Here is a 25,731-nt window from a genome sequence, read left to right as displayed (position 1 = left end):
CCACCCCCACCTGCCCTTTCCCCCTACAATGGAAGGTCATCACCTGTTGCCAGAAAATTCCTTCCCAGGTATGGGGCTCTGTTTCTACTTCAGCTTCCCCACACCTCAGTGCCCCCAGTTAGGACAAAAATGAATAGGACAAAGTCCTTTCTTAGGTGACTGATAAAAATGGGAAAACACCTTTTTACAAGGATGGACAGTGCTGTGGCTGCAGACTGTCTACAGCAGCGGCATTCTGGTCAACCTGGCAACCCCGCCCCATGCCCTCCTCCAGCTCCTGCTGTGGGTTGTCACTGAGTGTCGGAGCTTGGTCAAAAGAGAATGACGTTCAGAGGGGCAACGAGGTTGGCCAAGGCAGCCAGTGAGGATGGTGCTGTTGACTTACCCAGAAAATTCAGCCTGGAATTAGGGATGGAAAGTGGCATTAGCCTCTGAGAAATTATCGCCATGAGGACGAAAGGACGCTGCAAGGAATCATTTCCCAGAGACTCGAGTTGACCCTTCTTTCAGTTTACACACCTGAGGAGAGCAGTGGTGCAGAAAAGAGGGTTGACTCTCTTAGTCTGTTTCAGAAATAAACATTTTAACCAGACTTTTTTTGAAGTTATTGATGAAACCATCATGTGTCAATCTAACAGAAACAACATCTAGTTCTGATTTGTAATGAAAACAGGTGACACTCGGAAGCCAGTTCTAATGGGAAAAAAAGTACATTTATAAAGGGAAACTTGAAAAAGAAAATCAAAGACTGCTTTTATTTGCACAGATAGACCATCCCACAATCTGGAAGGAATGATACTGTTAATTCAATAAGAATCACCAAAGCAAATTAAAAATAACAAAGGTATGTGAAATGGCTTTCCAGTGGCATGTAATAAACAAGGAAACTGATTACTCTTTAATGGTACTCTCCTTTCAGGTTCTTTACAAACTCTTCTTTCTTGATTGAGGCATTCAGCTCAGGACTGGCAGTAGCTGTCATCTTCTCTTCAAAAGGGGTGATTTCGTCGATGCCCAGGTTCTTCTCCAAGCCTTTCTCCCCCAGCAGTAATGATGTGCAGAAATAGGGACAGTCCGTTTCTTGTGACTTCACGAAGGAACATTCAGCAACACCCTCCTTTCCATTCGTTGCATCCACCAGGGAAAAGGGGAACCAGGCACAAGCATATGCCATGGACAGGGTGGCAGCGCCAGCTCCAGCTTCCGCCTTGACCACCTCCGGGCCCACCTCCTGGATCTGCCCAGTGAGGGTGGCCTGCTGCTCCCCGAGCAAGTCCACTTTGGGAGTCCCCTGAGAGATCAGGGGGATGGTGGGCTTCCAGCATGGCTGCCAATGAGAGATCAGAGCGTTGATGGGCTGGATCCAAACCCTTCAGTCTGCAATGAAAGCATCGACTTTGACAACGTCCAGGTTGTCACACCAAAGACTGTATTGGGTTGTATACTCCATGTTTCTCATAAACTTCTGCTGTGATAGGGGTGGTGGCATTAACTGGATTTGCAATGATGCAGACCATGGCTCCAGGGCAATGCTGAGCACCGACCACCATCAGGGTGGCCACGGTTGTGGTGCTGGTGTTGAGCAGGGCATCTTGCGTCATGCTCGGCTTCCTCAGGACTCCTGTGGGAATAACCTCCACATCACAGCTTGCAAGCAGCCTGGCAACGGTTCCGGCTAAGGTAGCCTTTCACAGTTGCTCAGCTCTCGAGGTGGCTGAGATCGGTGGCCATTGTGTGAGGGTGAGCCATATCGTGGAGGGTCAGGCAGCCCACTAAGGGGCTGCTCTTCAGGAGGAGAGAAATCAGCTGCCCAGTTCCTCCCGAAGCCCCCAGCACAGCCACTTCAGCCTGGCTCTGGGCCGAGATGCTGAAGGTGCAGCTTCGACAGGCCGGGCAAGGGTGGAGAGCGTGGCTGCCCCCGCAGGGCTCAGGCCAGTGGGCAGGGCAGCAGGCAACCAGCTGGAGACTCCAGCCACCTCCACGCAGCACTGGGCCTCCACTCCCTAGCAGCCATTTTTGAAGAAATGAAAAAGCTGATCCTCAAATTCATATGGAATTGCAGAGCCCTGCATAGCCAAACAATCTTGAAAAAGAAGGACAAAGTTGGAGGGCTTGTACTTTCCGACTTCAACACTTACCTTAAACCTACAGTAATCAAAACATTGTGGTGCTGGCATAAGGGCAGATAAATACATCAAAGGAAAAGAATTGAGAGTCCAGGGAGAAGCCTAGATACCTAAGGCCAATTGATTTTTGACACGTGTATCAAGACCATCTAATGGGGAAAGAATAGTCTCGTCAACAAAAGATGGACGGACAACTGAATAACCACATGCAATGGAATGAAGTTGAACCCCAGCCTCACTCCATATACAAAAATTAAATCAAATGCACCAAAGACCTATATAAAATTGCTAAAACTGTAAAACTCTTAGAAGAAAATATAGGAAAAAAATCTTCATGAACTTGGATTTGGCAATGGGTTCTTATATTCAACAACAAAAGCATGAGCCACAAAAGAAAAAATAGATAAATTGGACCTAATAAAAATAAAAAAACCTTTGTACATCAAAGGGTATTATCAAATGAAAAGACAACATACAGAGTGGTTGAAATAGTTGCAAACCACAAATCTGATAAAGGTTTAATATCCAGAATACATGAAGAACTGCTACAACTTAACAACAAAATGGTGAGCAACCAATTAAAAAATGGGCAAAAGAATTGAATAGACATTTCTCCAAAGAAGATAGCTATATGGCCAATAAGCACAAGAAAATCAACGTCATTGTCATTAAAGAAATGCAAGTCAAAACCACGATGAGATACCACTTCATACCCACCAGAATGGCTTATGTCAAAAGAATATAAAGGAAGTGTAGACAAGGATGTAAAGAAACAGGGACCCTCATTCATTGATAGTGGGAGTGTAAAATGGTTCAGCACCTTGGAAAACAGTTGGGTGGATCCTCAAAATGTTAAACATAGAATTACCACATAATCTAGCAATTTCACTCCTACATATATACCTGAGAGACATGAAAACATATGTCTACCCAGGAACTTACATACATATGGTTATAGCAGCATTATACATAACAGCCAAAAGGTGGAAACAACCCAATTGTGGTGTGTACATACAATGGGAATATTACTCAACTGTGAGAAGCAATGGAGTACTGTTACATGGTACGACTTGGATGAACCTTGAAAACGTGATGTAAGTGTAAATAGTGAGACACAGAAAGTCACATATTGTATGATTCCTTTTATATGATATAGTCATAATAAATAAACCCATCTAGACAGAAAGCAGATTAGAGGCTACCAGGGGATTAAGTAATCTCTTAATGGGTATGGAGTGCTTTCATGGGGTGATGAAAAAGATTTGAAACCAGAGAGATCTGGTGGTTACATGACATTGAAAATAAACTAAATGCCACTAAACTGTACACTTTAAAATGATTAATTGTATGTTATGTGAATTTCATCTGAATTTTTACAACAAGGTTTCTCTAGGGAAAACACTTGTAAGTGGTAACGATGAGAATTATGTGCATCTTCATCCTTTTGAGGACTCCTCCCACTGCTCTTTGAAGGGGCTGAGCCAACACTGCAGCAGAGCTCCTGTTCCCTAAGTCCTCATCAGTGTTTGATGTTATCAGATTAACTCGTTTTTGCCAGTATGATGGTTACAAAATAGGGTCTGAATTTTAATTTTCATTTCCCTGATTGCCAGTGGGATTGAAAATCTTTTCAGACATTTACTGACCATGAGGGTTTTCCTCTCTGTGAATTGTATACATTGTTGGCTCTTTTTATTTTAGATTATTTATCTTTTTCTTACAGCCCCGTTAGAATTCTTTATGATTATGGGTATTGCTTGTTTGTTGATTGTGTGGGTGTCAAGTATTTTTTCCCATTATATGGACTGGATTTTTACTTTGCTCATGATACCTCTTACAAAGATGTTTTAATTTTAAGAGTCAAAATTATCTAGCTTTTCCTTTATAGTTTGGGCACTTTTTTGTTTTATTTCCATGTGTATATGTATAGGTGTATAACTTTCCATAAAGAGTATATACTGTTTTCATCATCCTTTACGTATCCCTTCTTAACTTGTTTTTCTTACTCAATATTTTGTTTGAAAATAATGTAACTCTATGGTTATTTATTGATCTATTTTATTTATTTTAACTCATTTGATGTCATAATGATATTCTCTGTGTTGTCTTCTAAAATTTTTACAGTTTTGCTTTTCACATTTAGGTTTATAATCCACCTATGATTTTAATGTATAGTGTGAGGTAGGGATATTGTCTTTTTCTACATGGAAAGCCAGTTGCCCAGAATCATTTATTAAATAGTTATTCTATTCCACTGGCCTATTTGTCCTTCCCTGTACCAAAACCACACTGTTCTCAGTACTAAAATTTTATTATTAAGTCTTAGTATCTGGATAATTCAAATCCCCATTCTTCAAATATTTATATGCTATTCTTGGCTTTTCATTTTTCCAAAAGAAATGCAGTATCACTTCCCATATGAAATTTAGCAGCATAAAAAATATTGGACTATTTATTTGAATTGCATTGAGTTTATAGTTTAAAGGGAAGATAATGCTATTTTAATGATATTTATTAAAATAATGTAGCTGTATATTTAGGTTTTTTCTTTTATGGTTTTCTATTGTTTTATGCTTTTATCTATAAATGGATATGCATATCTTTTGCTAGATTTATTTCTAGACACCTTGTAGCTTTTGTTGGTATTGTGTGTGTATTCAGTTATATATTCTAATTACTATTTTTTTGTTCCTTATGTTTTTGAATGCAATTTTAGTATATTATTATTTTACCCAGTAATTTTGTCAAACTCTCTTATCATATCCAACCGTTTGTCTTGAAGAGTTTTTTTAATTTTCTGTGAAAACAATCTTATCATCACATCGTCAGTGAATAACCAGGGTGAATCATGAATAAGAGTGATAGAGTACTCTCTTCTTTTCCAGGCCTTACACCTTTAATTTCTTATAGTGCTCACCTGCACCTCCCAAAAATGTTGAATAGAAGTGATAGCAGGCACCCTTGTTTTTGTTCCTGATTCTAGACAGAAAACTTCTAACATTTCCCCAAAACATATGATATTTGTCATGGATTTTTAGTACTTAATCTTTATTAGGATATAGAAGTTTCCTTTTATTCTTAGTTTACTAATAGTTTTGTCATGAATGAGTGTTGAATTTCATTTTTTGACTTTCCTGTATCTTATGATTTTTGTCTCTTAATGTGTTAATAAAGTGCATTACAGTAATAGATTTTCTATTAATGTCACTGACTTCTTCAGATCAACCCAATTTGCTCATGATGTATTTTTTAAATACATTTTTAGATTTAGGACTTTTGTGTTTATGTTCAAAACTGATTTTAGTTTGTAATTTTCCTATCTCATAGTGCCCTTGCCAGTTTTTTTTGGTTGTTGTTGTTCCAAATTATATGCCTCTCCTTTATTTGAACTCATTACATTTTCTTACAAGAAAAACCCATATAACAATTTTAGAAAATTGGGTGTGCCATTTAGAATCTTATATATTTGAAAGATTTATGATAGCTTCATGAAATTATTTATTTTCAACTCAACAAACTCTTTAATCCTAGTTTATTTATTATATATTATATATATTTATTAGATAGTCTGACTTTCTTTTATGATAAAAACTGCTTTTATCCAAAAATTGTTAACCACATGATAATATGGCATTGGTTACACTAAAGCTATAAAGTATGTCTCATATGAGATACAATTTTAAAAGAAAGAGTTTTGAGATGCATTCTTTATTGCTAGCCAAATATATAAATACTATATGATTTTTTTATCAGAGAATGTGAAGCTCCCATGTCTCTATTAAAAAAAAGTAAGATTATAAAAAAAAAATCACAAGCAACATTTTCCCAAATAAATAGCACAAAATTCTATTTAAAAATAACTTAAATAAACTTCTAAAATATTTCTCTTAAACACTGTATGTGACTAATAGTTGGCAAAACGTAAATGAACAATTGATTCATTTGCCTGCACACTTATCTTTGGGTAATTATCCTCTCACCTGATGTGGGGACCGACACCCACTTAGCACGTTTAACAGGTGGTTTTTTCAGCTCCACTGTGAACTTAATATATGTCAAACACCAGACCTGACATACATTTAAAAATTAAATTATACTCAGGACCTTGCCTGATTTTAATGTCAAGTTTATACTAGCCCCAGCAAATGAGTTGGAAGGCTTCTATCAATAAGCTATACATAGTAATTGTAATAACTTGACAGTTGTTTCCATTTATCATAAATTACCTACAAATTGAAGAGAGTGGGGCATGGTTTGTTGATAGTTTTAATTGCAAAATGGTAAACACTTAATAAAACCATTTAAAAAAAAACTCTGTTTTCCTCATCTGTCTGTGTCTACCCTGTATAATGGTTTCCCGGCCAGTTGTTATGGCTGTCCCTTACTTTTCGGCTGCGGTTCAGTTTCCCCGTATGAGGGCTGGCATCACGTCGGGATGGCCCAGCGTTGGCCCAGGGGACTTTGGCTTTGCCTGTGGCATCTTGGGTTCTCCACGTTCTGGGCATCTTGTCTCTCTCCCCAGATGAGGCCAAGTCGTTCTCTTTAATTCAAGTGTGAAGTTTTTCTCTCCTCCTGCGCTCCTCTGCGTCATCTACCCTCTGAGTCTAATCTAAATTTGTTTCTTTGTTCTTCTTGAATAGATCTAGAGAGCTGAATTCTGACCCTACCGAAATTACCCCGTGAGTCGTCCCTCCACCCTCTGACCTCTCCATGGGCCTTTCTGTCTACCTCTGCAATACCCTTTTCATTTTCAGGACAGTTTCCAGAGACTGACAGTATCTCTCCAAGCATGCAAGCCAGTCACGAACCCAAACATCACCCTCCTGGGGCAAAGGAATATTCCAGCCCAGAGTGAGGTCCAGATTTCCCAGCAGTTGCAGTTTAATTTCCAAGTGAACAAAGCTTTCAGGGGAAGGAACATCATTTGTGCCTTCGAGCAGCTTCGGCAGCTTCCTTGCAATCGTGGAGGCAAATCCCTCGGCATGCTTGCAGGGGATGGTGAGTCCTTTTCCTGCAGATGGTCACAAGTTAATCCCACTTCAAGTTACTGGCAACTGAATTCTCCCCTGAGAAGGAAATTGTGTGAGCTCCGTGAACATTTGACGTATGGCTATTTGTAAATGGCCTGACTTGGAAAAGATTAAAACAGCCTTGTATTCCCAATCCCTCAGACCTCCTTGCTGGCAGGACCCCCACTTGAATCTGCTCCAGGTGGCTGGAATCAGGAAGGTTTTTATTTCTCAGCATCTTCAGTTAATGCCAAATGCAGTCGTCGTTGGCAGAGCCCAGGGGTTCTGGCACGTGGAAGGGCTGGGCACATAACTCCCTGCCAGCTCCTTCAAGGACTTCTTTTGGATTGTGCTTTTCATAACCCAAAGCCACTGTGATTAATGTGCTACAGGCCATGGGTAATCCCCTACACTTAAAAGTCAGAACCGTGGAAAAGAAAAATAGAAGCGAATTGTTCTTCGTAGTCTTGGGTTTCCTGACCTCAGAGGTTTTGTGAAAAGTCTCTCCTTTGGGACCTTGCCATGCAGACGTCTGACGTCTGACTGAGGTATACTATTTCTGAGTGTGAGAGAGGTTGCCTGCCGCCATGCATCGGTCTGTGTATTTGCTTTTATTTTGCTCACGAGCTCGGAGGCCTTTGGAATAGGCCCCATTTAAAAGTAAAACCAAGCATCAGAACCTGGGATTCGGGAAGTAATCACGTCACTGGACTTGCCCCGGCCTGACTGATTGGCTTCTGGTCTGGGGCAATCTGAAGTGAGATGTTTCTGGAGCTTGTTATGGCTCAATCTACGAATGGAAACTGTGACCCCCTTGAAAGTATAAATTGCATGAAAGTGCAATTTATACTCCAGAACCAAAATGGAATTTGTACCTTAGAAGTCAGAAGTCCAACAAATGCTTTTCCTTAATTTGATGGCTATGGCAAAGGTAAAAAGTGAGGCTTTCTAAAGTCCACAGGAAAGCCAAGGGAAAAGAATTCCAAAGCAGAAAAAGGAAAGAGACTAGTGCTTGTATTTTGTGCCTAAAATACTACCAAGGAGTTTCAGTGAAAATTACCTTTAGAAACTGTAAGAGATTTACTAAATTTTTTATGTAGGCTACTATCTAGATTTTTATGACTACCAAGAGGTTACTGGAAAACAGGAAAATAGTCTTCATAAGTTTTGGCTAAAGTAAAAAAGCTCTTAGTACATCCTTGGCACTTTTTTTTCAATTTTATAAATTACTAAAGACTGTATTTTAGGTAGGACTTGGGTAGCTGTAGCTCGAGGTGTGACCTCTTTACACTCCCGTGGGGTTCAGGAAGTTCTCTGCCCTCTGGCTGATTGCAACTGCATCATCTTCGGGGCCTGTGTGACTTCATTGACTTCTGTGCAGCTCAGAATCCTCCCGCAGCTGTTGTCTGCCAGTGGAGTCTTGCCCTCTGCTTGCACAGCTTAGACGTCAGCCAGACTCAGGAGGACCCCTGAGAATCCAGATTTCTGGAGCTCACTGCTCTGCAGCAACTCCTTTCTGGTGTTCTACCCACAGAATTCTAGGCACCTTAGCAGCCTCAAACCTGATCTCTGGTTCCATAAATCAGCAAGACCCCTGCTCTCCGAGCTCTACTTTCCAGTGCTACAGTTTGGAAAGTGCCTCCAGCAGAATGCCAGGATGAACATGCAACTTCCTTTCTTTCAAGGATCCCAGCCCTGTGCCATCTGTTGTCTAATACCTGAAAGGAGTTGCTTCACGTCTTTTGTTCAGTTTTAAAGGTTTATGGTGGGAGAGTAGGTCCAGTACTTGTTACTCCATTATGACCAGAATCAAAACTCAGCTCAGGGGATTTTGGAAATACAAACCTTCATTTTCCTAAGGTGGAACTGGAAAAAATTTCTGCGGCTCTTTCTTTTTCTCTCCTTTTCTTTCCCTGTATCCAGTTCCTTCTTTTTCTAATTTTCCTTAGCAGGAGTGACTCAAGGTTTACTTATATGCAAACTGAAATTCTGGCAGTTATAGAAGTTTATATGGAAGCAATTCTGCATATGCTAGAATTTTACTTAAGTGGAATCAGAGAGGGACTGGTGTACAAGAAGCAAATGAACAGCTAGTTTTGGAAAGCACAGATGAGCACAGTTTGCAGAAGACTTTCTTGCCTTATTTATCTCCTTACTTTGTGCTCATGTCAGTGTGAGCAGTCTTTATTTTTCACTACTCAAGAGTGGGCTGAAAACCTCGTCTTTTCCCCAAACAAGGCCAAAGAGCCCAAATTCAAGCTTCCTACCTCCCCTGCACCTTCTGATTCATTTTCCAGTCTGGGAAAGTGCTTCGTTCCCAACCAGTTAGCAGGACTTCTGTGGTCTGCACCTGAATTTTGTCATGGCTGAAGTGGAACCCCACCCTCAAACCCCTCTACACCATCACCATCCTAGAGAGAAGTCTACCCATCAAATGCCCCCCAGATAGCCAAGGTTTAAAGTTGCAATAATCTCAACACTCTTTGTCGAGAACTGAACACATCATATAATAGGAGTTTGTTCTCCCACGACTTCCATGCAAGTATTTTGTCGTATATTATAGAAAAAGAGGTCTTAGAAGTAATCAAATTCAACCTCCTCATTTGTATTTTATGCAAATGAGGTCCAGAGAGGCTGGATGTTTTATTCAATTTCACAGCTGGAGGACCAGAAGCAGATCCATAGCTGTGTTTTCTGACTCCTACTGTCACTTCTTTATGCCTTGCTATGCAAATGAGGTACCTCTTCTGATTCCCTTACTTTATTAGAACTGTTTTTCAATAAGTTCTATTCACTGGAGGTGCCTGGAGGGGGGTCGTGTGAATGAGAAATGACTGAAACGATCATATCCACTTTGCCTGGATTATACAGATGCTTTCTTACTTTAATTCTCAGTTTATTGCTCTAAAGGCCCATGTTTTAATTGAGCATGTTCATTTTTACGTTATAATGAATGCATGCATTTTATTTAAAGGTATCCATTGCCCTGCATGTCTTAACAGCTGAGTAAGCAAGCCACTGCAGCCTACTTTGATCACGTTTACCTTGCTTCTCTACTTAGCTAGATCTGTTTGAACTTTTGGATGACAGAATTGCAAACTGAAAAGCAGAACATCGCACACCATTTATCTGAAATCCAAGTTCATGAGGATCTAGCAATTATCCACACAGGGTATCATTTATTTTCATGCCTTTGTTAAACAATAATCTTCGCTTGAATAAAAATCATTCACCCATTGATTACTTATTATTTATAATTTTATAGAACTTTATATTTTCAAATTATAGATTAAAGAGGCATCGTCTGTAAGCTCTCAATACTATGACTGCTACTTCATTTAAGGACTAAGTCAACAAGTATTTAGTAAGGGCTTGTGAAAGGTCTTAAGACAAAGGATATTATTACTGATATTATTCGTCTTTGATACTATTATTGATATTATGCTATTATTTCTGTCTTTGTGCTGTCTCCAACCTAGTTGGGTGGTCAAGATGTAGAGTTATGTGAGTGGAAATATTGTAGCTGAACTGGGAAGGTCAGAGATTGTTTCCCAGGAGAAGTAGGATTTGAGGTAGGTATTAAAGGAATTAGAGAACTTGTGAAGATGGAAGGAAAAGTCAAAGCCAGAGTAGCAGAGCAAACAAAGACATAGACAAGAGAGCAGATTCGTGGGGACTGTGTTACATGAGAACCAGCGACATCTAACATTTCTGGAATCCCTGGCAATCTCCTGTACGTGCTTGGCCACATGGAACCTCCCCTCGATGGGGCAGGTGTTGTTAAGCAGCTCCAACAGGAAATAGATGCTACTATTGCCCCTCTTTCAAGGAAGAAACTGAAGTCCAGAGAGGTGAATGACTCACCTGAGGTTTCACAGCCAATAGAGGAGGAGCCGGGATTTGATAGCCAATGGTGGCTCCGCTTCGTGGGCTTTTAACCATTGTGCTCCAAAACTGCTTCTGCGAGGGAGATGAGAGGCTGGGAGAAGCAAGCCTCTTCCCTCTTCTGATCAGCTGTGCGGGGCCACGGGACTGCTTCCAGTTCAGGGTTTTGCAAATGTCACTAACCTTGACTTTGTCACCTGTCTTGCAAACAAGATGGCTGGGAAGACTTACTCCCATTTAATATAACATTTAAGCGTTTACACAGTGGGGGATTCCTTAAATTCAGCCTTGCCCCTGGCCCCAGCCTCAGCTCTGGCTTATGACCCATATTATTCTGAGATTGCTATTTTGTCGTTGATGAATTTTGTCCTAACTGTGATTATTATAGCTTCTATTTCTGTATGTCCAACTTTTGTTTCATGGGGGAGGTAAGACTTGAAACGGTTCTTAAAAAAGCCAGCTGGAAGGAGTGGAGGGACGTTACAGGCAGGAGGGAAACCCTCAACAAGCCTCAGAGGCCCGACGTGAAAAACACTCTAGCATTTCAGTTAATGTCTCACCTTTTAAAACTTGCCACTTTATTGTTCAAATTCACGTCTGGGGTAATGTGCACTGAAAATCTGTCTGCTGATTAGGTGTTCAGAGCTGCTTGCAGCCAGAGTTTAACGTGGATTTAGCAGAACTCTTCTGTTGTGCTTTATTCTTTTCTGATGAAGAAAAAAAACCTGAGAGGTGATCATATCTGAATTTCTACCTGCTTTTGCAGGCATGTCAGATTAAATATTGAAGAACATTGAACATTCAGTGGGATATCTGAAGATGATGAGATTTCCAAAATAGTATAACTACAGTAACCAGAATCTAGTTAGTCTCTGAAAGGCAATCAATTGATTAATACTACAATCCGTCAAATTTGTGGATATTCATTCATGAAACTAAAATTTTTTAGTACTTTGTTATATGTGAGGATAAGGAGCTCTTATCTGATAGAAAGTATAAGATAAGAGCATCCGTCTGAATTAACGTTGGCAGTATCACTTATTAAATGTCACATCGTGCCGAGACAGAAAATTCTGTTGGAGAGTTGATATGAAGTATGTCAGGCATGCAATGACTAGGGTTTGTTATCATCACTTTAAGAGAAAGTTCTGTTATTTAGTCTTCTAACTAGACTTATGTCATTGGCCAAAGTATATGAGGCAATGTTTTTAACACCACATGCCCACACACACGCGTGCACACACACACATCACCAATGATAAGCTCTAGTCATGTGTGCACCTTCATTACCTTCTCCCTGAGGAAGGCTCCATCAATCCTGACCCCACTGACACCTGACAAGTGGGACTGGGTGAAGGTTCTCTTTGGATCACGAGGTGACACTCCTGTGTTGTGAGACATGATGCATAAGGGGCTTCTTTTGGGAGACGAAGAGATAGTTCAGCTTCCAAACAAGGAAAGAGAAAAGCTTAGCACTACACAGGGACTCAGTGATGGAAAGCTCTGGAAGATCAAACATACCAATGTTTTTCTTTTTCTTCTTCATGGTAAACTTATTAGCAGTGCCTCTTTCTGAGAGCTCCACTAAAACGGGAATTGGGACCCAATCCTAGTTTAAGTCAAAATTCTAAGAACTTGGGGACACAAAATGTCTTTAACCGTTGTGAAACAATATTCTCATTCTCCTCCTAAGCACTTGTATTCTCTTCCATTTCCTGATCAGGCAAAGTGTGTTCTGGAACAAGACTTAAGCAAACTGTGCCTTCCTTATCCTTTCTTTTGCTTAATTGTGTCCTCTTCTCTGAGATAATCATTTGTAGAGATTGGGGTTCCTGCAAGAAGGGGAGAGACCTCTGGCTCCCCGGCTTTATGAGTCCAAGCAAAGTGTGGTGAGCAAATTCTTGAGAACACTTGACATGCAATCTCTGGCGGTGGGGCATACCAGAACATGGAAGGCTGTTGCCAGATTTTGGTTTGGAGTGTTCTGAAGGAAGGAGGAGCGTGGAATGTGCACTAGCGAGTCTTGAACCATGGGGGTGGCCTGTGAAGAAGTGCAGTATGCCCCACCCCAACCAACTTCTCTGTGTTCCATGGAGAGAAGGGAAAACTTCCTCCTCATTCCCTGCAGAACCTGGAGAAGGGATAAGAGCTCCATCCTCAGAAAAAGGTGGAAGAGTGGGCGAGTGGACTGCTGGCTAAACGACAGGGACAGGAGACAATCCTCAGTGATGGAGGGGGCTGGGAGGAAGCTAAGGACCACCCAAGGAAATGGGATATGTCACCTGTGTGCAGTTTGCTACATCAGCTGCGTCACTCGTATGAGACCCGACCAAGGGCAGGCCAGAGAGCCAGCACTCTGAGTTCTGAAAAACAGCATGTCAGAGCCATCTGCTTACCTGCGTTGGGATGACATTGGCCATGTGTAGGGTTGTTGCAAAGCATTCACGCATCGGTTCCTGACAAATGCTTCATGATCATAACAGCTGCTGCTTGTCAAGGGCTGGAGCACAGGCTGCCGCCGTGGGGCCCTGTCCTTCCTCTCACCTCCCACCCTGGAGGAGCCAGAGCTGGAACCGGGCCAGTACCCCACCGACCCGCCATCAAATCCAAGGCGCTGGGGTGGGAGAGGGCACACGTCCCACCCCCACTCCAAGACCCCCTCCAAAATAAAAAAGTCTAGATGTGTCAGTGAGGGAAGGCACTTTGAATACCAGGCTGTGTTTTGATAATTGAAAGTGACCAAAAATTATGGATTCTGTCTACAAAAACATCAAGTGAGGGGAGAAAATCTCATTTGACATAGCCCCACTGAAAGCTGTGGTTGACGGAAAAATACTACCTGTCTGCCTTCAAATAACTGAAATTCCTTAATAAATCAGTTACATATATAATTCATTTTAGAAAGATTGCCATCCAAAGTGGCTATTTTTTTTTTAAGCCTGGGTTTCTAAAGAAGCAAGCTTCTTCTATCTATAAAATTATTTATGAGCTACCAATTTTTTTCCCTGATCTGTAAGTATACTTTCTACTTAATTAGTGTACTTTCTACTTAAAATACAAAGGGAATTCCTAGGCTCTGGGATGGAAATTGTCATAAATGAAGGAAATTCCTTAAATAGGAGACATCTCATCTTTAAGTATGAAGAAAGTACCACTTACATTCATTGACGGTTAGTTCTGGGAACAGTAATTTCCCAAATGGGAGCTCACAGACTGAAGCGTCGTGCATCTTATAAACTTGAGCTGTTTAGCTCTTTGTACCTACAGGGCCAGTCTCTGCGTGTCAGGAAGAGAAGCAGCAGAGCTGATGAAAAACTGAAAAATTGCAGGCCAAGAAATGGACAACCCATTCTTCTTTGGTTTTAGTAAAGACATTTTTATTACTACAAGCTGCCACGTCGCCACAACCGAGACCAAAGCAAAAATAGACAAATTCTGGTGATGTTAGGGCATTGGTTACACATCTGAGCATCTGCTTTTGATGTTCACTTGGTAAGATTTTCACCTTGGCTCTGTAGCACTTTTTCTATAGTGTATTGTTGGTATTTGGGGATTTTGGATCGAAACAATCTTTGATTATATTGAACCTTTTAAAATAAGCAGCTACATAACCTCTATATGGGTAGTGACTTGTTAAAAATTAGTCTACAAAATAAAGTCTTGCATTATTCTTCCTTGCTTCACCCTGCCTCAGCCCTCACTGTGTGTGCAGACGTTCTAGGGGTGTGGGTTCAGCTGTACTCTAAAGAGAGGACAGGAACAGGGGTTGTGACAAATGAACACAGGAATGGGTTTCTCAGATTAATCTCTGACTTGCTGATCAGGAGATTGAAACTGGAAGGGCTGGAATAAATCAGAGACCGTTCTATTACTGATTACTGATATCAGGGTCCCCAAAGCAACTCTCCAGGATGTGGGCTGGCTTTGAATCCATCTATTTGGAGCACCCCTGTGGAGCTCTGGTACCCTGGGTATACATGGGAAGGCATGACCTTTTATGGCAAGGAAGACTAAAACAATAATAAAGAAAACATAATTTTAGGAAAGTCTGGCCTTTGAGTAGCTCCTTGGGGTCCTTGTTGATCTCATCTCATCTCTCAGCCAGCTGTGGAGTAGGTTTCCCTTTTTTATAAGAGGTCAAGCGACTGACCCAAGGTCATCTAACTGGAACTGAGACTCCAACCCAGGTCTTCTGATTCCAAATGAGCTCAACTGGAAAGACAGGGCTACTCCAGTTCAGCCAGGATATCTCCTGTAGGAATAGCCATGCTGGAAAGTTCTTTCAGCCGAAGAAAGGGGCAAAGACTTCTGTGAACTAGTATGCTTTCTTTTCATAGACAATGTGAATTTTGCATTTCTCCTGTTTTTGCATTTCTCCGATGAGGCCAGCATCCAATTTCTGGCCTAGTCTCCAATTTTGGAAATCACACACAGCTGTGTCCTGGCTTCTCCATGCCCATCTGCCCGTTCCACCATCATTTTCCCTCATGCTGACTTATCATTCATTTTCTTATTTTAAAGTGGCATGCATATTATAAGCCTCTTCCAATATCTGTGGAAAAAGGTGGCATGTAAATATGTAAATAAAGAAAGCCAACGTGTGCGATTGGCAGTTTTAGTTTACGGAGGCAGAGCTATCGTCCTGAGGACTATAAAATAGCATCATCATCCCCATCTTCTCACCCACACTTGGGTGAATAACCAGCTATGCAGAGCTGCTGCAGTGACGTCGAGTGTCAGCTCTGGACAGACATTTAATTTGCAGTGTCCACTTTTCCTTGAGAGCTTGAGCAGTGTTGCTTGGAGGCACAAGAGATGGATGGGCTCAAGTTCTCTGGGGCCAGACGGGAAGCACCCTCTTGTTAACTCAGAAGAGGGGTAGGTCTGCACACTCCAAATAACCAGGTTACGGGGCGGGGGCACCCCTGTGGGACAGGTTTGCTTTGGTTGATGGAGTTGCACACCCTCCCTTATTCCGTTCCCCAGTTCCTGTCCAGTCTGCCCTCCCTGCCCCAGCTCCGAGCTCCATTTGCTTCTCTCCTGGAATCCTGCTCGCCTTTTGAGATTTCCTCTTTCTCCTTCCCACTCTCAGTTCTGAGGGGCCAGGACTCCACCCTACATTACCTCTAGACCATGACCCAGGGAGTCTTGACATTCAAAGTAAACATGGCCGTCACCCTCCAAACATCCAACCTCACCACTGAGTATAAGCACGTGACATATGCTAAACATTTTGAACAATATCGTGTTTAGCTATGAAATAGTGTGAGCAGATTTTTAACAGGCACCAGCCAGAACTTACACCTACAATTGAATTTGGATGGGTGCCATCCTGCCGTATTAAAATGTGTCACTCCCAAGGGGTCGTGGGCATTTCCTCGCTTCGTGAACAATGACGATAAACGTGATCATTGAATGGACGTGGACTGGGGCCAAGTCCCATTTGTTTGCCAAGGGAGTCCAACTTTTCAAGGTGCAACCTGCAGAGCTCCTGGGAATCAGGTGGCTGCCTCCCGAGTGAAGGACACACCCAGGCTGCACGCTGACCACACCAAACTTTGCACGTTGATCTGTTTGCGTCGCCAGTTTACAAGTCTGCAGCTCTGGGGGGCAGTGAGTGGCCAGAATGTCATTTTGATGCATATATAGATAGAATTTGCCATCTCTTTTCCAATTTAAAAATTCTGTGCTAAAATGGGCAATTTAGAATAATGAAGCACTCATGGACTTCTAAATCTCTTTCCTTGCTATCGAATAGTTGTGTTTAGATCCTAACTCTTTGCTTTTCTTTCTTTGTCTGAGACATCTTAGAGATTCTGCTGACTTTGAATATATTCAGTCTGCCGAATAAGAGAAAAAAAGAGTTGAGTGTATATTTATTTGACTCCATGCCCCCACTGGGAAGGTGATCCATGTCTTAATTTATTGTTTACCTCGTTTCTCGTGATAATCTCTCCAAGGCAATAAGAAGGCTCCAATGGAAATTCCAAGGGTTAGTAATGAAGAGTCTTTAATTCAGAAGTTCTCAAAACGGCAAATCTTCTTCCATTACACTTCAAGGTGCTGGTTGATTTTTCAGGAGTGAGTAGCATCTGCTCTGTTTCCCGGCACACAGCTACCGAGAAAGTCGGGCCAGCCTGAGTGGAGAGTGCTTCAGGCTCTAGGCCCACGGTTCTCACAGTGTGGCCCCTAGGCCAGCAGCAGCAGAACCATCTGGAACATGTTAGAAATGCAGATGCTCAGGCCCCAGCCCAGACCTACTCAATTGGGAACAAGTGGGTTTGGAAACCCCCTTCCCCAGATCCAGGTGATGCCGATGCATGAGGAAGCTGGAGAGTCCTGCTCTGTCCATCTAGCGTGAGAAAAAGTGCTATAAAGCAAAGTTTGCTGAGAGCAGTGAGCAGACTTGAGCTTCCTGCCCCAAGGTCTATCCAGGGCTTGGCGAATTACAGGGTCGTATTAATGGTGAGAACACTGAAGGCCACTTCTCTTTTAAAGCGGCTTATTGTTTGGTGGGGAATAAGTGCTTGGCCAAGGTTAACGGTGTCAGTAATGACCCGACTATGGCCAATTAGACAACAGTGATAGCAACTTGGGTGGCGAGCTGTGGACCTTCTGGAGAGATGCCTGGACAGGCTTTGGTCCACAGCTGGTCACCCAGCCAGGACGAAGGGACACTGGAGACGAGCCTCCAGGCGGTGTAGGGCACGCTGTGTCTTGACCTGCAAAAAGCTGATACTCCAGACAGAAGTATTTTAGCACTTGAACCGCCCAGTCTTGTCTCCTCTCTGTTTCAGAGTGAGCCTTAGACATGGCCTCCGAGGTCCTCCTTTCAAATGCATGTCCCTGTCTGCATTTTACAATGGGCCCTATAAAATCATGACAAGAACCTTATGAGAGGATGTGCAATTAAAATATAATGACTGATGTCAGAATTCTTACAGATCTTTCTGGGCCTTAACCTCTGGGTGTAACAAGAAGAGTGGGAGCAGCCAGCATGAACCGGAAGCATCTTTGTCCTTCCTTGAGCTTTCTTGTGGTTGACGAGATGTGGAGACGGGCGAGGCCAGGGTTTTGCACCCCTGTCGCCGGCCCTGGCTCCCCCTCCATGCCTGGAGCAACTCCGTTACCCCAATGGCCCGTTCTTTCTCCTGGGCCCGTGTGGGAATTATCCTTTTGTGGGGAAATGCTGGCATCTCTCCCAGTTTCCCTGTTGTCAAGGACCTCACATCAAATCAATTCAAACAAGGCAGCATGCATCAAATAAGACCAACACATAATTCTGGCCTGCAAGAACTACCTCAAAACTACTTTCAAAAACTGCATATTTATGACTTGCCACTGTCAGGAACTTTTAAGCCTCTACTAATGTTACCTTAAAAATGTCTAACTGGAAATATTGTCCCCAACTGAAGCTGAGCTGGAGCCTGTAGCTGGGAAGTCTCCCAGTGTCTCAGTTATTCATGGAGACCCTCCGTCCAACTCATGCACGTACTAACTGCTGTTAAAACCGCGCCGGTTCAGGAGCGTGTGGGTTATCAGATAAGGGTGGGTCGTTTTAGCCAAACACAAGCTTTTGGGATTCCCCTGTGATGTTTCACGGAGTCCTGGGTTGTGACAGCCTGGGTTTAATAGCCACAAGTGAAAGTGATCTGCTTTCGTCCTGGGCTGACTGCACGTGGGAGAAGATTCTCGGTTGGGATGATCTGCCGTTTAAAGGAAAGAGTGTCCCTGGAGATCCAGGAGCCGGATCCGTGGCTGGCACTATCCTGGTCCCTGAAAAGTCTGCAGATCCAGCCGCATGGGCTCTTTAGGGGGCCCTAGGCTCAGGGTAGAGGGTCGCTCTCCAAGGCCAGGATTTGTGGCTTCATTGCCTTGTACGTGGTGGGGGTGGGGGGGCGACTGGAGAGAGATGGGGGGGCAGGGAGGCAGCACCCCCTGCTGTGGTTGGAACTGTGCCCCCCCCCAAACAAAACCTGCAGTTCTAACCCCCAGAACCACAAGGTGTGCCTTATTTGGAAATAGACATTTCAGGTGGGATCAGTTAACTTAAAATGAGGTCCTGCCATAGCTAGAAGGAAATACCTGAAACTGTTGAGCTGTAACCCAGTAGCCTTGATTCTTGAAGATGAGTGTAACAACGGAGCTTACATGGTGCGACTGTGTGATTGTGAAAACCTTGTGGATCACAGTCCCTTTATCCAGTGTATGGACAGATGAGTAGAAAAATGGGGACAAAAATTAAATGAATGGGAGGGATGGGATGTTTTGGGTGTTCTTCTTTACTTGTATTTTTATTCTTATTTTAATTTTATTTGGAGTAATGAAAATGCTCAAAAATTGATTGTGGTGATGAATGCACAACCATATGATGATACTGTGAACACTTGATTGTACACCGTGGATGGTTGTAGGGTATGTGACTGTATCTCAAAAAAATTGAATTTAAAAAAATGAGGTCCTGCTGCAGCTCAGTGAGCCCTTAGGCCAATATGACAGGTACCCTCCTAAGAGGAGAAGAGGCACAGACGGGGACGGCCACGTAGTGACGGAGGCTGAGACCGAGTTGTGCCACAAACTGTGGAACAGATTCCTCCTCAGGCTCCAGAGGAGCGTGGCCTGTCCCCGCCTTGCTTGGGGGCTCGTCTGCTGTCTTAAGCCACCCAGTGTGTGGCACTGTGTTACAGCAGCCCCAGGAAACTGAGTCCCAGATGGTCTTGCTCGCCATCCCCCCCCACCCAGTGCACCCCCAAATGTATTCCTGTATAAATCACGAGGCTGGACCGGGCCAGCAGGGGTGCCAGCCCCTCGACTGCTGGGCCAGCCTCTCTCCTGCCCACCGTGTCCTCCAGCCACAGCACCCCATGGTGAGCTGGCTCCACTGCTGTTTCACCTGTTTCACCTGCTTCCTGCACTGAGCTGGGGCCTCTTCCCGGGAGCGCTTGAGGACTTAGACACGGCTGCAAAGTGCTCTGGCTCTTTGCTTCACGACTTCTTTGGACTCTGTTTAACCTTTCATAAAACTGTTTTGCAGAGTGAGGGGTCAGAGGCCCCATCTATCCAGGAATGGGCTTGGCAGATGGGAGAGGAGGAGGGTGGGGCTGGGAGAGGAGAAAGATCCAGAAGGGCCTTGGCATCCCTTGGCTCTGGCTGTCCGGATGGCCAGAGCCTTCCCATGTCCACCCCAGGTCCACCTGCAGCTGCCATCATTTTTTTCTTGTTTGAGGGCCACAACTTGCCTTGCACATGTCCTCTTTTTGAAAAATAACAAGGATCCATTTCAACTTCGTAGCCGAGCAAGGGTGCGCTGCCCCAACGTGCACAGAAGTCAAAGTCGTGACATCGGGATTTAGAGCAAAGAAAGCTTCAATGCAAGGGCGACGGGCACGGAGACAGGAGACCCCACTCAGATCTGCTCGCTGAGTTGGAAGTGCTTAGAGTGTTTATTAGTTTAAACCAAGGGAGGCGGGGTTAAGAGATATTGGCACGTTGTGATTGGTTATAAACATTGGTAAACACTCAGATTAAGGGTTGTAAGGGGGCTCTTGTGATTGTCTGTATATACATTCAAATTAAGGATTGGAAATTGGCCTTTCAAGCCTCTAAACTAATTGGGATAGAGCTATCTGGCTGTAAAAGAGGATCACGGGAAGCTTCTGGTTATAGCACTGTATCTATAGCAATGGAAGGAAATAACAAGTAAGGGAAGTACGCTACAGCACGGTTATCAGTTTATACAAATAACAGCCATAGTAACAGGAGTGGAAATAAGCTGAACAAACTGTCTGAAGTGAGGGTCAAGGAAGGCATCTGATTACAGCAGTGTTATAAATCCCTCAGTGAGCGTAAGATAACAAGTACAATGACAAGTAAAAGAAATAAGCTTAAAATAACAACTACAATTACAAGTAAAAACTGCTGTAATCAGCAGCCACAACTTCAGCATCTCTGCAGAGGAAGCAGGACGTGATAAAAGGGTGGGTCAATTCCTGAATAGGTTCCACCCCTCAGAACCACCCGTGAGTCTTATGGACAATTTTCAACCAGGAGATGATGAAATCAGAAGGAACTTCTTCACATTTAAAAATGTTTCAGTTTTCTGCTAAGTGCAAATGTAATGTTATTTGATACTGAAAACTTAACACAGAAAAGCTCAAAGAAGGGACAAAAATCACTGGAAACCCCGTCATCTAAGAGATATGCATTGTGAATATGTTTTTGTATATTGTTCTTGCCTCCTGGAAAGATTATCAATTTCAGATGTTGTGTCTTGCAAATTCTAAAATAGTTACCTGAAACTGTGGCAATTTAAAAGTTCCTGCAAAATCTGAGTGGGCTGGCTCAGGGCTGAGCTCAGACCCAAGGGGGTGGTGTGGGGCTCAGGTCCACCTATTTGCAGATGTCAGAGCAGTGGCCCAGCGCACACAGACAGCTCACGCCACAGTCAACCATCCAGCTACGTAAATTATATTTCCTTTGCCAGGAGACAAAGATAGCCCCTTTGTTGCTTTATGCCAAATACACCCTGAATTTCTGGGAACAGAATGGGGTTCCCCCATGTTCCTCCCAGGGCCAGCAGCCCACCCTACCAGCTCTACCCCAGGAGAGGGTGTGGCCATTTCCTCTTGAACTTGAGCTTCGAGAGGACTGAGCCTGAGGGGTGGGGCCTGGGCACCTGTCCATTGCAGGGAACCACCTGGCAGTGACCCTGGGTCTGCTGTGGGCCACAGAGGGGCACAGATAGTCTCCGCTGACCCCGCATCCTCAAGGCACAGCCTGCAGTTGCCACGTGTCCTGTCCATCCCCTTTGCCAGGATGGACAATGAATGTCAGGAGGGTCGGAGCCACCTCTGAAGTTAAACTCACCTAGTGGGAATCAAGGCCCTGCCACTGTCTGACGAGGAGAGGACCCCCACCTGGTTAGGGGCCTCAGGCTTCACCTGTCAAGGGGAGGTGACCTGGGACCTGCCACAAAGGATTACAGAGATGCCAGAATGAGCAGCGTCTGTGAGCGTCAGCACCAGCGGGCGAGGAGTCACAGTGCTCTGGTGGCTGCGCTTTAGGGGATGTCTGGCACCCTGTATCCTCCTCTTAGATCACACACACCCTTGGGTTTTCACCTGTTGTGTTGACACATTTAAACCTAAATAGTCAGGCAGTTCTGGAGACAGATAATGCCCATCCTCCTCCAAGGGTAACCTCAGACTGTGATATCTGGTCTAAGTACGATCATTGGCAGTTTTCTTCCTGTACCAAGAGTCCCCGATAAAGATGCAGGAGTTGCTAGTCCTCAGGTTGAGCAGAGAAAATCTGTGCTCCTTGTGGTTAATCGATGTGTATTCAGATGAGGAAGTGATGGGTCAGCTCCATGTAAAGGAAGGGGGCCCAGCCGGCCCTGGGTACATGTCTGTTAAGTGGACAGTTTAGTGGAGCTCAGTCCAGCTGTAGCTTTACCAGCAACTGTACTTCCCAAGCCAGGGGATGTGGTTTCTCTCTGGACTTGTGAAAATGGAAATCCTCTAAGGGTGGAACACAGGATCCAGAGTCCGGGAGCACTGTGCCACAGAGAAGCCAGTTGTTCTCATTTGGTATGGACGGTGCTCGGGGAGGGAGCTCACTTCATAAACAATCTGTGCCCACTGGAGGGCTGGTGGAGATGCCTGTTTAAGCCTAAGAGGAGGGAAGGGTGGACATGTTGCCCAGGGTCAATCTGCCTACGAGGTCCAGGAACCAGGTGTATTTGGCTCTGGGACACAGGCACATGTAATGGACCAGACATTTTTGAAAGAATTTCCCAATTACAGTCCATCATTAGGAAGCCAGTTTCTGTCCCTGAACCACATGGTTTGGGTTGTATCACTGTCCCCAGTTCTTGAGCCCTCTCTGCACACACTCCTTTGCCCTTGACTTCACTGTCCTTCCCACGGAAGGGAGTGTGCCTCTCCCCACCCCTTGCCTTCCTGTTTGGCCACGTGACTTGCTTTGGCGGACAGAATGAGGGGTGGGTGAAAGTGTACCCATTCTGAACCTAGGCCTTATGAGGCCCTGTGTGTTTCCACTTGCCCTCTTGTGATTCTGCCATCCCTGCGAGAAGGATGTGGACCAGGCAGGCCCTCTGGCCCCAGGAGCAGAGAGCCACCCCAGCAGGGCTGGTCAGCGAGGCCCTGCCTAGAGCAGCTGAGCCTCAGCTTACCCACAAGCACATGTGAGCTAAATAAATGCTCGCAAGTTACACGCCACTGAGATATAGTGGTTGTTTGTTACACAGCAATAGCTAACTGATACACCCACCCAGCATGAGGCTAGAGTAGGGAAGAAGGGGTAAATGATAGCAAAGGAAAAGCCCATTCCTTTCAGTGGGAGAAGGTGGGAGTCAGAGAAGTTAGGTGAGGAGGTCAAACACTAGGCTTCCTATTTTCTCCCCGTTCCTAAGAATAAGGGGTTGGGAAGGCCGGAAACATCCCTGTAGATTTTGGGAACCTGTGAACATCAGGAGCCAGCGGCCCATTTTCTGGGGTATAACCCATTTTCCTAGGAGGGTGCCAGCCTTCTAGAAAAAGCGGCATCTTGCTCTGTGCCTGTCCCTACAGGCCAGGGAGCTCTCCTGCAGCATTGGTGGGGTGGGGGGTGAGGGGTGGGGACTGGCTGGGGCAGCCTGGGGCAGTTGGTGCTCCTGGCCCTCCACAGCCTTCTAGGGGACCTGGAGCTCACTGCATGACCCAGTAAGGGGACGCAGACATGCTGAAGGGGTCAAGGGCTGGCAGAAGCCCGGGTATGGAACAGAGAAGCCAGAGAACATGTGGGATCTGTGGCCAGAGGCAAGTGGCTGAGACTGGCTGCCAGCACATCATTCCCTCCATCCTCAAAAACAGTGGTCCCCTCAGGCAGCCCGGCACCACCAGACACTGTCTTGGGGAGGAGAGGGGAGGAGGTGAAATCCAAGAAATCCAAGACCTCAAGCATTTATGTGAGAGAGACTGAGTCCCCCAGAAAGCCATATCAAATGACAAGAGTCAAACCTACATTTCCTCCTTGCTACCCTGGGTATGGTGGAAATGCTCCTCGGACAATTAAACCAGTTCCCAGGAGTTGTGTATCCATTCTTAGAACCACGTTCCTTAGAGTATGTTTTCTCTATTTTCTCCAAATGGTATCGAATATAAGGTTTCAGTTTACAAAGAGAGTCTAAAAGGCCAGAACCTGCCGAAGCCTTCAGCTCACAGACACCTGCTCTCTGCCAGTGAGAACGGCCCCTTCGGCGGCTGACTGTTGGCAGCGCCTGCAGCCTGGCTGGGGTCGGCCAGGAGCAATTGCTGGGTGGCATCATCCACATGTCAGGCAGCCAAAATGATATTTTCACAGCAGGGAGCACAGAAGCAGGATCCCAAGTGGGTCTCGGATCACTTCCTGATTCTCATGCCAACGTCCTAGATCAGTTTCCCCAACTTCGTCTCACATTTCAGCAAAAGGCAGTGCCTTGCAATCCCAGCCTTTATTTGGCCGCATCATCTGAGAAGGCAGTGTGGTGGGGCAGATGTGCTAACTGGGCCCAAAGTGCTATCCAATACCCCAAACATATCGTCTTCCTGCGGGGCTGGAGAGGGAGCCGAGCCTTCCGGAAAGCTTCCCTTTCATTTTGGAGTCCTCCCAATTTCTTGGTTGCAGCTGGATGTGCTCTTGGAGCAGACAAGACACCCTGGGAAAGAAAAGGGGTGCCCTGGCGTACTCTTCCAGCCTGCCTGGGGGAGCCCGCCCTCCTGTCTGGGACAGTCCACTCCCTCTGGGGGCAGCTCAGTGACCAGGAGCTCAGCCAAAGATGGGGGGATCCCCAGACAGGCTGGATTCTCGAGGAAGAGCCTCATACAACAAAACACATCTGCCTTTCAGCTCTGTCCATCTGCCAGGGCCGCTGTGACAAAGCACACACACACACATACACACACACACACACACACAATGGACTGACCTAAACAACAGGAATTTATTGTCTCGTGGTTTTGGAGGGGAGGAGTCCAGCCTCAAGGCGTCAGCAAGGCCTGCTTCCTCCTGGAGGCTGCAGGGTTCCAGTCATCCTCTGCCACATGGAGGTCTCTCTCTCTCTCTCTCTCTCTCTCTCTCTCCCCCTCTCCTTCCCTCCTTGCATCTTTGCTGGTTTCCACTGACTTCTGGCTCCCTGTGACTGTGTGTGAATTTCCTTTGCTCATAAGTCATCCAGCCATATGCCTGAGGCCACCCCGATTCCTAAAGACCCGATTACCACGGGTTGCCCACCTTAGCCAGTCACAACGTCTCCAAAGGTCCTATTTGTTAATGGGGTCACACCGCGGGAACGCGGACGAAGACTTGACCATGTCTTTATGGCGGGCACGGCTCAGTCCACCACATCTCCTACATCCCTCACCCTCCCCTCCAGGCGTCCATCCCCGAGGGTTTGCCCCGCGCCTGCCATGCGGCCAACGTGCTGGCGGAAGGGGCACGTTTGCTGAGTATTTCCTCAGAGTCAGTTTTCCAGGCAAAATGCAGTGTAAGCAGTGAAGCCTCCTCCACTCAGTGCTTTTTTGACTATTTTGACTCTTATTTTGGACACGATGAGCTTTGGGTCTTTAAACCGATGCTCCATTTTAATTTATAATGGACACAATTCCTGTGATTTGCTACAAATAAAGCGGCGTGCTGAAGGGATTTGTGAGGCCTGTAGACTCTGCCTGGAA

General features: G+C 44.8%; 1 pseudogene; it reads right to left on the bottom strand.

Moving 5' to 3' along the window:
• Positions 1–898: 898 nt before the first annotated feature.
• LOC119535180 lies at positions 899–25,469 on the bottom strand (annotated as a pseudogene).
• Between the last annotated feature and the right edge of the window lie 262 nt (positions 25,470–25,731).

The sequence above is a fragment of the Choloepus didactylus genome, chromosome 5 (assembly GCF_015220235.1).
Source record: "Choloepus didactylus isolate mChoDid1 chromosome 5, mChoDid1.pri, whole genome shotgun sequence".
NCBI lineage: Eukaryota > Metazoa > Chordata > Mammalia > Pilosa > Megalonychidae > Choloepus > Choloepus didactylus.
The sequence above is the reverse complement of the archived record's forward strand: the minus strand, read 5'-3'. Positions and strand labels throughout refer to the sequence as shown.